The sequence below is a fragment of the Salvelinus sp. IW2-2015 genome, unplaced genomic scaffold (assembly GCF_002910315.2).
Source record: "Salvelinus sp. IW2-2015 unplaced genomic scaffold, ASM291031v2 Un_scaffold5676, whole genome shotgun sequence".
NCBI lineage: Eukaryota > Metazoa > Chordata > Actinopteri > Salmoniformes > Salmonidae > Salvelinus > Salvelinus sp. IW2-2015.
Genome location: NW_019946941.1, coordinates 3079 through 15826, shown reverse-complemented (window position 1 = coordinate 15826; position 12748 = coordinate 3079). Strand labels below are relative to the sequence as shown.

The following is a 12748-nucleotide window of genomic DNA, read 5'->3' as shown; positions in this document are numbered from 1 at the left end:
CAGCAGAGAAACAGACAGGTGAATATAACTAACAGCAGCAGAAACAGACAGGTGAATAACTAACCAGGCAGTGGAGTGAAACAGACAGGTGAATAATAGCAATAACCTGAGCAGAGATAAAACAGACGAGGCGAATAACTAACAGCAGAGAGAAACAGACAGGTGAATAACTAACAGCACAGAGACTAGTGTCAAATAGAGAGGTGATGATCATCATCGTCGACTCTGCATGGTCCCAAATTCAATATGTGTTAATACATTGATCACGTATCAGCTATTAAATATGCACACTACCAGGCATGTTGGGGATGAACTAATAGCCTAGCCTACTTAGTGTAATAGTAGTTTAACACGATATTGTACTTAGCTAGTTCTGTAAGGGCACCCCCTTTAGTATGAAGAGTGAATTATAGAGACCATAGTATGGGTTATTAGGCTACTACGTTCAACAGTGTCAAGCTAGGGACAATAGCTAATGTGCCGTCATCATCATAAAAAGGCTAGATAGCATCCATAAATAAGCACAATATATCAGCCGAGACCTCCGGGTGGACGTGCATTGCTCGTATCCGCCACGTTTCGTGATATTCACGCGAATAATAAGGCATCGCTAGACTCKCATCGATGATTTTAGCGATATATTTGTTGTAAACGAATGTTCGTCGGGTGATCCAGTACATTGTAGCAGGCAGCGGATTTATACATTATATCCAGCCTTGTACGGAAGGGTTAACGTTACCGCGCGTAAATATCTTCCTTTCATTTGAATCGCCTGTTTACTATTTTCTGTTTAGAATAAGTGATCGAAATAGAAAATGATCCGATTCCCACCATTAGTTAGGGTTTGCTGCCCTATATTTGGGGACACTAAACGTACAAAGGACATCACAAAAACGAAATGGAGCGAAAAAAAGACGCGGCAGACTTCCATTATTATCGGCGAATAGAGTCGTTTCAAATACATGACGTGAAGATGTAACCTTCAAGTAATTTAAACATTTTGTCCAGTAAAAAAATCTAGACAGTCAACAAAGCAACGCTGCAACGTCTATCAATGGGCAAGCCGACTAAACTCAACCGCTCCGTTTAGACGGAGTTGAGCGGCGACTAGTGAGGGCGCAGTWCCGACGTTAAAATACAATGAAGTTGTCAAAAACCAGGGATTTCAGCASCCAAAGAAAAGCATTATCCTGTGTACATATCGGCTATTCTTTGGGTGCTGAAATCCGTAGTTTAAAGAATATATCAACTCTATTAATGTGACGTTTGAACTCCAGTCCACTCACACTGGTCGCCGCACAWCTCCATCATAAATCGTGGAGTTGAGTTTATTCGGCTATCAAAGGGAATTCAAACTGCCTGGCTGGACCGGAGCGGGCTATTGTCAGAGGAGAGTTGGGCTCGTGCTTTTCGAAACGGTTTTACAACGTGACCAAGCAATAAAACAATAAAAGTGACAAATAAAAGACGCTGTTCCGATGTGATTTGAACGGTGGGACATGTGAACATGATGTCGGCGGTCTGTTGTAGACACCAACTGTTCCGTTCTGTCCGACGCTGCTCCGCGACAACAATGCTACTGTAGCCACACGACATACAGCTGGGAAATGATCATGTAAATACAACTAAATCATCCAAACACACAGTTAAATATTAAAATGACTACATTGCTGGGAGAAACATGTTTTTGCGCTAATGTCACAACCGAGTCATGTATATTTAACTCCGCCTTCTTCAAGCGGCCTCGCTCTTGTGCTAATTCAGATGTGGACAGAGTGCAACAAACTGTCAAACGACAAAAACACCCTGCTAAATACAATGCAAACGGACACAAAATCACCCCAATAGGTTGAAACAATTACCTTCCGTGAAACCAGTCCTTGCAGGCGTCACATTCGATCATAAACTGAGTAACGTCGTACGGCAATCTGCAGATGCAATATACTGGTACAGTCGCCATGTTTGATCATTGACAACAACGTCGGATAGGAGGGAGAGACCGGGGCAGCAGCAACTCTCTGCAACAAAATACAAGATGAAAACCTTCCACAAGCACAAGCTAGCCCGTTCCGTTGGACATTAATTGAAATCCCGAAAGCCAACCATCCGCTGATGTTGCATCGAGGTGGTTATCGTGTTGATGATGTAGCGCCGAGGTCGATAACGTTCCTGAGGTGCATCATTGTTTTCCTGCCCCCTGCTCGCTGTACAGTATTGAACCGCTCACAAACCGACTGAAAATCTATTCTCGTTGCATTGTAATATCTGTTACGTCAGCGTGGAAAACCGTCAATTGGTCTTCGCTGGCTCGCATCAGATGAATGAATCTCACGAACGGTGCAGCTGTTTCAGCGGGGATCCCGGGACGTTCCAAATCGTTAAGCGTTATTCGTACGGTTGTCGGTAGAGAAATTGACCGATGTTTACCTGCTCGATCAAATATAGATTGTGTCCGTATCACCGCGGGACATAACGGAGATGAGATGGAGCCAACCGTTATCATGATTATAATGCATCCATATATAACCTAGATTTTCGTCTTATATCGATCCGTTTTAATTAACATAAATATATTATTTAATAAAAAATAAATATAACCAGCTGTTTATCTCCCTATTTATACTCTGCATGCAAAAAAAAAAAAGCTATATCAAAATGTAATTATCAATTTCATAATGTATTACTTTATTAAATAGTGATGGATCAAAATGAAGTAAAAGACCGTGTATTTTCCAGAAGGTGGTATTGACACACTTAAGCCCTTGATCATGACTTTCATGCCACAGAGTCACCGGATGAAGGAGTCTTCTGTACTGGGGAGTTTTGTTAAGCGCCCCGATGCTCGGTCTGAACATTAACACGTATCTCTTGCAGTACGGTTTTGAAAGCACAAGAACCTGATCTTTCATATCAGCAAGAAGAAGAAAAAAAATGTTCAATTTATACACGCATTTATAGGGTTAGTGTTTGTGCTTCCATGCGCCCATATCTCCATGTTACAGCGGGTTTACGAAGACAGAAGTTAGACAGACCACCTAATGAACGTTCGCTATCTAGCATGTGTTTAATAACGGAAGGTCGCCAGAAACGCGTCCGCTGCAACTGTGATAAAGCCGGTTAAGACAGTGCAGTAAGTGTATATTTTTCATTTGTGAAATCATTTTAATGTGATATGAAAGTTAAGGGCTTTATGTTTCTAGAATCGTACCGCAATTGATAATCGATTAACGTTGAGATGGACTATTTGACTGTCAGAGTCAAAAGAACATACAAGGTCCTTGGACCTTAAGGGATAATGGTAGGCTCCTTAAGAGTACATCTTGGACTAAGAGACACTATGAGATCAAACAGGGTAGAGACTGAAATTATAATTAGTGGTTTGAAGTGTAATTGACTTTTCCTTAGACCATTACAGATTAATTACACAGTCATCCGATTGTTTCTCTGACTGAATTAGCGACAGTGGATTGCTGTGAATAGCTACTGTACATTTAAACATTGATACATTGTATTATTATGAATGAATCTGCTACACATGTCCGGGTCAGCAACGACAGAATTACTGTGGTGTATAAAAATKTATATTCTCCATTTTGTTATACTTTGTGAAAAATGTCAAAGATTGGATCACACACAAAAAGAAAAAATAGATATTAGCCACAAAAAAACTGATATGATGTATTATATGATAATAAAAAAGCAAATTATACTAAAATAATATAATTTTATTAAGCATTGTAAGTTGCATTCAATTGCCTTCAAATACATCACACTCAATCATCAACCAACAGTAGTTCATTCTTTAACAACCCATATGAGTTAGGCAGAAAATTCTTGTCAACTTACGTCAAGGTATCCTATATAGCTCTTACATACTCATATCCTATATAGCTCTTGCAGGGGGGGCTGGGGGTACACCGTTTCTCTGTTTACTAGAGTGTGAAGAAAAGCTTCAGGAGAATTACATGGGAAAAGTAGTTATTAATGATTCTGGTAACAGAAGTACAATAAGTCTGAGTTAAACACTAAAAGTAAATATCCAAATGTACTTGATGCTAAAGTCTCTCTGAGGGGCAGGCATCGTGCCAACACTTCTCAGCTACATAAAAAGGGGCTTCTTCAAATCAAAGCATTTCATAAACAGTTTTTTTATTTTTTATATATGCCTGCGTTTCAAATGGCACCTTTTTCCCTATGTATTGCATTACCTTTGACCAGGGCCCATTAGGGACACTACTTYCCAGAGTCCCACTGGACCCGTATCACAACTCTCCGTCTCCCTGGCAACAGAGAACAGTAAGAGTCAATATGTTTWAAAAAAAAGGTGACGCTGAATCTCCCAGCATTCCACGGTAGTGCATCACATAGGGAATATAGTTCCATAGTTAAGAGAGATGGGTTACTAATATCAATAGAAGAAAACGGCAACAGAGCACAGTAAGGAGTAGTACATCAGGGTTATTAACAATATTCAAAGTTGGCTAGAATAGATACATGTAGTCYAGTTTGTTGTTGTGGTTGATTAAATCCCAATATCACGATACATTTAAAAAGGTTAGAGTAGATCATTTGATTGGTGACTATAACAGTTATACCAGCCTGGTAACGCTGACTATTAACCTCTGTATTTAGACGAGCCAGCGGCCTCAGTTCTCCATGTCGGGATGGGGGTGGGGGTGGGGGGGGGGACAACATGCATCATAACTACGCACCGTTTAAAATGGTGGAACCATGCAGAAAGTTGAGTTGAAACGGATAGCGGTAGTAACTATGTTGGATCGTCAAGGAAACCACATTGTTCGCTGACGCCTGGCGGTTTGACACACATCRGGGTTGATTGGTTGGTTGAAGAACTGTTTAGCATCTTTTTTTGATTTGTTTTTAAATAACTGTTTTATTTCTTGAAATGTTTATTTWTTTTTTAATAATAGCTAAAGTATAACATATAGGCTAGGTAAATAAAGATGCAGGGGTTTTAATCTACTACAGTAATTAATCATTTAAACAACGTCTGCAGATCTGAACACAATAAGGAACCACTGTGATCAGAGCCCTATATATAACCTTGTATATACATATAGGACCTAATGGTATATAACATACAGTGCCTTCAGCAAGTATTCACACCCCTTGACTTTATCCACATTTTGTTTTGTGACCATGTGAGATTAAAATGGATTTAATTGTGATTATTATTTTTTTTTTTGTCAACGATCTACACAAAATACTCTGCAATGTCAAAGTGGAAGAAAAATTCTAAAATTTGTAAAAAATAAAATAAAAATTTAAAGTTTAAAAAAATGTATGGAAAAGAAAACACTAATATATTTTGATTAGATATGTATTCAACCCCCTGAGTCAATACATGCTAGAATCACTTTTGGCAGCGATTACAGCTGTGTGTCTTTCTGGGTAAGTCTCTAAGAGCTTTGGACACCTAATATTTGCACATTATTCTTTTTTTAAATTCTTCAAGTTAGGTCAAGTTGGTTGTTGATCATTGCTAGACAGACATKTTWAAGTTTTGCCATAGATTTTCGAGCCGATTTAAATTAAAACTGTAATTAGGCCACTCAGGAACATTCACTGTCTTCTTGGTAAGCAACTGGTAAGCAACTCCAGTTTGGCCTTGTGTTTCAGGTTATTGTCCTGCTGAAAGGTGAATTTGTCTCCCAGTGTCTGTTGGAAAGCAGACAACCAGGTTTTCCTCTAGGATTTTGCCTGTGCTTAGCTCTATTCCGTTTAATTTCATCATAACAAAATCCCTAGTCTCCGACGATGACAAGCATACCCATAACATGATGCAGCCACCACCATCCTTGAAAATATGAAGAGTGATACTCAGTGATGTGTTGGAATTGCCCCAAACTGTTCATTTCTTTGCCATATTTTTCACAGTTTTACTTTAGTGTCTCATTGCAAACAGGATGCATGTTTTGGAATATTCTGTACAGGCTTCCTTCTTTTCACTCTGTCAATTAGGTTAGTATTGTGGAGTAACTACAATGTTGTTGATCCATCCTCAGTTTTCTCCTATCACAGCCATTAAACTCTGTTTTAAAGTCACCATTGGCCTCATGGCGAAATCCCTGAGCGGTTTCCTTCCTCCCTGGCAACTGAGTTAGGAAGGACGCCTGTATCTTTGTAGTGACTGGGTATAAAGTGTAATTAATAACTTCACTATGCTCAAAGGGATATTCAATGTCTCCATTTTCTTTTTACCCATCTACCAATAGGTGCCCTTCTTCGCGATGCATTGAAAAACCTCCCTGGTTTTTGTGGTTGAATCTGTGTTTGAAATTCACTGCTCGACTGAGGGATCTTACCAGTGGAGGCTGCTGAGGGGAGGACGGCTCATAATAATGGCTGAAACGGAGCCAATGGAATGGCATCAAACGCATGGAAACCATGGAAACCATGTCTTTGATACCATACCAGGTATTTCGCTCCATCCATTACCACGAGCCCGTGCCATCAACCTCCTGTTGACCTTATAGATAATTKAATGTGTGGGGTACAGAGATGAGGTAGTCGTTAAAAAAAATAATGAAAAACACTATTATTTCACAGAGTGAATCCATGCAACGTATTCAGACTTGCCATAACAAAGGGGTTGAATACTTATTGACTCAAGACATTTCAGCTTTTCATTTTTAACGAATTTGTAAACACMAAWWAWWTTTWWWARAATAATCCACTTTGACATAATAGGGTAATGTGTGTAGGCCAGAGACAAAACATTTMAATTTAATCTATTTTAAATTCAGGCCGAAACAACAAAATGTGGAAAAAGTCAAGGGATATGAATACTTCCTGAAGGCTGTGTATTTATATATCCTACTGGCTCTGACTGGGATGACTCTGGGAGGACTGGGATGACTCTGGGAGGACTGGGATGACTAAGAGGACTGTGTGTATGTACCAAATGGCACCCTATTCTTTATAGTGCACTACTATAGTTCCCATGGTGCCCTAGTAGCAGCCTACCTAAGCAGAGAGCTCCTGTACATTTTGYAAATATTTGTAATAATTAACTGTTTTTATAGCCTTTTTCCCACAAACATTTATGAATTAACTTTTGATTTAGTTTATTATTGTAGTCTGAATAGTTTGAATCCAGCACATTTTCAAGACTGAAGTTGGCGGTTCGTTTTTGGCTAGCTAATGTTAGCTGGCTAGCATGCAATGGTTTGATTCAATTACGCCAACTGTCCGGAGGTTGAGGATGGAGAGAAGCCTGAATACAGAGGTGTACAGAGATGACAGATGGCTATGACTGTATGAAGGACTAATGCCCAATTCACATTAACCGTAAGCACTGCTACATTGGGCCTGACGTCATTCATTTGAATGGGGACCKTCCACAACGGMGTGGAATCACAACGCCCACTTGAGGTTAMCGGCTCAGTTGCAAGATGGACACCGCATACTTTAAATATTTACAAACTGTGCGTCTTCAGTTCCTCGAAGAACACGACGGGTTTAGTTTTTATGATGGTAATGATGTTTGTTTTTAGGTGGAGGTCGCTAGCTACAGTATAGCCTATCTTTTAGCTAGCTAGCTGCGGTGTAAGCTAGCTTGATTAAACAAGTTGAGGAAAAATGTACTCAACAAAACATGTTTTATTATCAACTGAAACAATATGTTTCCCCTGTCTTGAATGAAAAGGCCATATTTTACAATCTCCCGAAATAAATGCAATCCCTGACGAGACACGAGGCGCTCCCATCTMGTCTTGCATTGTGAAACCCTCCCTATTTACTCCGTCCTGTAGCGGAACGAAATAAAGTATGGCGTAATGAAACATGTCACGATGTAAACCAGGGCACAAATTGTAAAGCTACTCCTGGATGACTATTGAAGTGTGGTGTGCTTTCTGGCACCTCGTGACTGCCGTAGCGTCACCCAAGTGGGTGCTGTTTTTTTGTAGCTAGCTAGTCCAGTGGCTAGTACGGAACTCTAACTTAATTTGACTGAGTCCTACGACCACCCTCCGTTGACCTCACTCAAGCCCATGAACTTTCTCAACATTCAGTCTCTTGACCATCATGATGATTGATGTGTTTTGTTGTTTCTCTACAGCACTAACATTTCTGTATGTAATGAATAGCTATTAAAGTCGAATCGATTAGTATTACTTACAATCTATAGTTGCCATGGCGGCCTAGTGGCAGCCTAGGCAGAGAGCTCATGGAAATTCTGTACACGTTTTATGTAAATATATATATATTTTTTTACAAACGTTTAGTTTTTTTTAATAGCTACATGAGTGCAGATCAAGTTTTGATATCATKAATTGTATTACTTCCCATAAATGTATTAAAATGCTAGCTGGTGTTTTATTCAGATTAAACCTACTGGCTTTGAGTTGTTTTCCCAACTAGCTCTCAGTCTCATTGTTCCAAACATCGAATTTGGAAGCGTTTAAGGTTAACTTTAGGCATTAACTCCGAATGGAAAGGGTAAAGGTTTGGGGCTTAAAACTAACATAACAACAACAACTTTAGATCGCTGGATTCGAACATTTTGAATCAAGTTTATGCCCATTCACCATCCCCGTCCACAACGCTCGAGCAAAACCGAAACCTACTTGAAGGTAACGGCGCTCACTGTTGCCCCTAGTGGTCAGTTTCCATGTCATCTCTCGACGTCCTCAGACATAGATGGACGTCACATACGGACTTGTATCAAGGGTGACATGGCTGGTTTTCCACCAACGGTGACCCAAGAGGAGGACTGTGGGCTATGCACGCCGAGTTGTCAGTGGGACGGCTTGTGGGCTGTACTCTTGAGGGAAGCTCAAACTTCATCGCAGAGCCCCGATACAGAGGAAGAAGCTGCAGATTACAGGGACGCCTTGATGACATGGAACTCCCTGCCTGCCTTGGAATGATGACGCAGAAACACACTACATGACCAGTCATCACCGCTCTCTATTCAATCTCGACCATCATCACACCTCCCTCCTCTGAGCAGTATCATAAAATTACTCCACTGCCAGATCATCACCACTCTCCTCTGACCAGTCATCACACCCTCTGACCAGTTCACACCTGACAGTCATCACACTCCTCTGACAGTTCATCATCACCTCCTCTGACCAGTCATCATCACCTACCTCCTCTGACAGTCATCACACACTCCTCTGACCAGTCCATCACACCTCCTCTGACCAGTCATCACACCCTCCTCTGACCAGTGCATCACCACCCTCCTCTGACCAGTCATCACCACCTCCTCTGACCAGTCATCACACACCATCTCTCTGACCAGTCATACACAGCTCCTCTGCAGATCATCACACTCCTCTGACCAGTCATCACCACCTCTCTGACAGTCATCATCAACCACCTCCTCTGACAGTCATTCCATATCACCTCCTCTGACAGTCATCACCACCTCTGACCAGTCATACATAACACATTCTCTGACAGTATCACCTACTTCCCTCTCTGAAGTCATACCACCCTTCTCTGACTCAGTCATCTCCCCCCTCCTCTTACAGTCATCACACGCGTCCTCCTTGGAGTCATCACATACCTCCCCCTTCTGACAGTCGCACATCTCCTTGACCAGTCAATCACCTACTTCCTCTCTGACGATAGTCATCCCAATCCTCCTTGACAGTCAAATAGTACCCACTTCCCTCCTCTGACCAGTCATCACCACCTCCTCTGACCAGTCATCACCACCTCCTCTGACCAGTCATCACCACCTCCTCTGACCATCTACCGTACAGCTATGAACATACAGATCCTCACGACCATCTGCTGGAAGCTTCAAGAAGAACTCAGACTTGATCGAAGTTAAATAATATAAAGTAAATAAAAACACACTAATTTAGCTGATCTAAATCAGACTGATCTAGCTAGTAGCTACTATTGTAACCTAGTTTTATTTTTTTAAATTACTTGTTATATTTATTTAAAAAGGGGACCAAAATGGAAATACGTTTTCATGATTTTTTAAATGCATTATCCACGTGTGGTTGTGTTTTTAAATGATCCAATAAATCAATTTTCATMTATCCATGTCAAAAGTAGTGCACTATATACGGACTAGGGTGCCATTTGGGAAGCATTCCGTGACTCCATCTGCTTCTCTGTTGTTAAAACTCTCAAAACGTTATTTACTGTGACAACAAAGTTACAATGGCAAATATATGGTGCCAAGTATATACTGGAGGAGCRTCTTAACCTATAAGGAACTAAAAGGAGACAAAAGCGTTGTAGTTTCGGCTTCAGTATTATCTTAAGAATAAGGGTAAAAGGACCGTTCTCTTTTACCAGTCYGAGACTGGCATCCTATTCCCTACATAGTGCACTACTTTTGACCAGAGTCCAATTGTCAACCCTAATGGGTCCTGGTCAAAAGAAGTGCACTATRTAGGGAATAGGATGTCACATTTGGGACACAAACCATGGTCGTATCACGGTCGTATCATGTCGATATCAGCGGAGAGAGAGTGGAGTGGACTGACTGGCCCAGTCCTCTATAGCTAATAGTATTTATTCTGTTTAGTACTGGTCTGCTCAGATCTCTTGTTATTAAAAAAGGAGAAATTATCCTCATTCTGGGTTTTTTAATCCGGTTGACATCATCGAAAAAGGGGGTCTGAATTTCATTTTCTCATGTTCTCTACAGAGGGGAAAAGATAAATGTATTCCAAATGGCACCTTATTGCCCATGTAGTGCACTACTTTCGACCAGAGGCCTATGGGAAGTATAACCCTGGGGGGGGGGGGGCCCTCTGGTCAAAACTACTGCACTATATAGGGAGCTGTTTGGAATGCGTACAATATGGAACAGCGACTGTAGGCTTCCTTACATCCTCTCACTCGTTCTTCACCCTCTCTACAAAAACATCGTTTCTTTTTTACTCTTCTGTTTGTAAGACAGAGGCGGCTGCGCTCAGAGGTTCTGCTGCGTCTCTGAGACAGGCGCCGTCTGTGTTTAGTGCATTTAGGCGGGGGTTAGTATTGCACATCTTGGAGTCGCTGCTAAAGGCACTTTCTGGTTGGATATTCACAGCCCTGCTTTCTCTCACCTCCATGACCTGACCTTTCAGCTGCTCTACCTCACTCTCCTCCACTTCCCCCTCCTCCCTCCTCTCCTCCTCCCTCTCCTCCCTCCTCTCCTCCTCCCTCTCCTCCAGTCCCTCCTCCCTCCTCTCCTCCAGTCCCCCCTCCTCTCTCTGCTCCAGTCCGTTCTCTGTAGTGGACCCGTCGGAAGACAGCATAACGGGAGATTTCTCCTTCTCCTCAGTCTGCAACTTCTTCCTCTCCTTCACCTCACTGGCTAAGGAGTAGGTAGGCTTACTCTGGTGGGGAAAGAGAGACAGAGAGAAGATTACAGATCAGTCACTACATCAAGGGCAGAACAGCATGAACGACTTCTACTCCAGCATGTTATACAGAACCTCAATAAGTGAGGAAAAGATAATTAATGAATGTTATGACTGATGAGAAAGCCTTTCCTATCCTGCAGAAACAGGGATAAGACAGACACACACCAGCTGTTCCTACTGGAGGACAGAGAGAAACAGAAAGGACCTCAGAGCTAAATCACAACCATAATGACTGGACTGTATAAAGACCTGCTGGGCGGGAGAGGACGGGGACGACGGGTGGAGGAGAGGACGGGGACGACGGGTGGAGGGAGAGGACGGGGACGACGGGTGGAGGAGAGGACCGGGGACGACGACAGGTGGATGGAGAGGAACGGGACGACGACAGGTGGAGGAGAGGACGGGGACGACGACAGGTGAGAGGAGAGGATGACGACAGGTGGAGGCAGAGGACGACGACAGGTGAGGAGCGGACGAGATGACGACAGGTGGAAGGAGAGGACGAGGACGCGCGACAGGTGGAGGAGAGGACGAGGACGACGACAGGTGGAGGAGGAGAGGACGGGGATGACGACGGGATGACGACAGGTGGAGGCGGGTAGGACGGGGACGACGACAGTGGAGGAGAGGACGAGACGACGCCAGGTGGAGGAGAAGGACGGGGACGACGACGGGTGAGGAGAGGACGAGGACGACGACAGGTGGAGAGGAGAGGCACGAGGACGACGACAGGTGGAGGAGAGGACGAGGACGACGACAGGTGGAGGAGGAGAGGACAGAGAGCACGGACGAGCACGGTGGAGGAGAGGACGAGGACGACCGACAGGTGGAGGAGAGAGAAGAGGACGACGACAGGTGGAGGAGAGGACGAGGACGATCGACAGGTGGAGGGAGAGGAGAAGGACGACGATTGTCAGGTGGAGTAGGAGAGGACGGGGACGACCGACAGGTGGAGGAGACGGACGAGACGACGACAGGTGTGAGGAGAGGAGAGGACGACGACAGGTGGAGGAGGAGACGGGACGACGAAGGCTGGAGGAGGAAGGCGACGACGACCAGGTGGAGGAGGAGAGGACGGGGACGACGACAGGTGGAGGAGAGGACGATGGACGACGACAGGTGGAGGAAGAGGACGGTGGACGACGACGGGTGGAGGAGAGGACGGGGACGACGACAAGGTGGAGGAGAGGACGAGGACCGACGACAGGTGGAGGAGAGGACGAGGACGACAGGTAGGAGGAGAGGACGACGACAGGTGGAGGAGGAGGGAACGAGGACGACCAACAGGTGGAGGAGAAGGACGGGGATGACGACGGGTGGAGGAGACGGACGGGGACGACGACAGGTGGAGGAGAGGGAGGGCGACGACAGGTGGAGGAGAGGAGAGGACGCAGGTGGAG

General features: G+C 43.6%; 2 long non-coding RNA genes across 2 annotated transcripts; both read right to left on the bottom strand.

Annotated features, from left to right (window-relative positions):
- Positions 1–3704: 3704 nt before the first annotated feature.
- Positions 3705–8879, bottom strand: LOC139026751 (uncharacterized). Its single transcript, XR_011478678.1, has 2 exons — positions 8603–8879; positions 3705–8512 (listed from the first exon to the last, which is right to left on the bottom strand). It is a non-coding gene; the product is annotated as an uncharacterized lncRNA (long non-coding RNA).
- A 35-nt stretch (positions 8880–8914) lies between these two features.
- On the bottom strand, positions 8915–11320 carry LOC139026750 (uncharacterized). Its single transcript, XR_011478677.1, has 3 exons — positions 9671–11320; positions 9071–9115; positions 8915–8932 (listed from the first exon to the last, which is right to left on the bottom strand). It is a non-coding gene; the product is annotated as an uncharacterized lncRNA (long non-coding RNA).
- Between the last annotated feature and the right edge of the window lie 1428 nt (positions 11321–12748).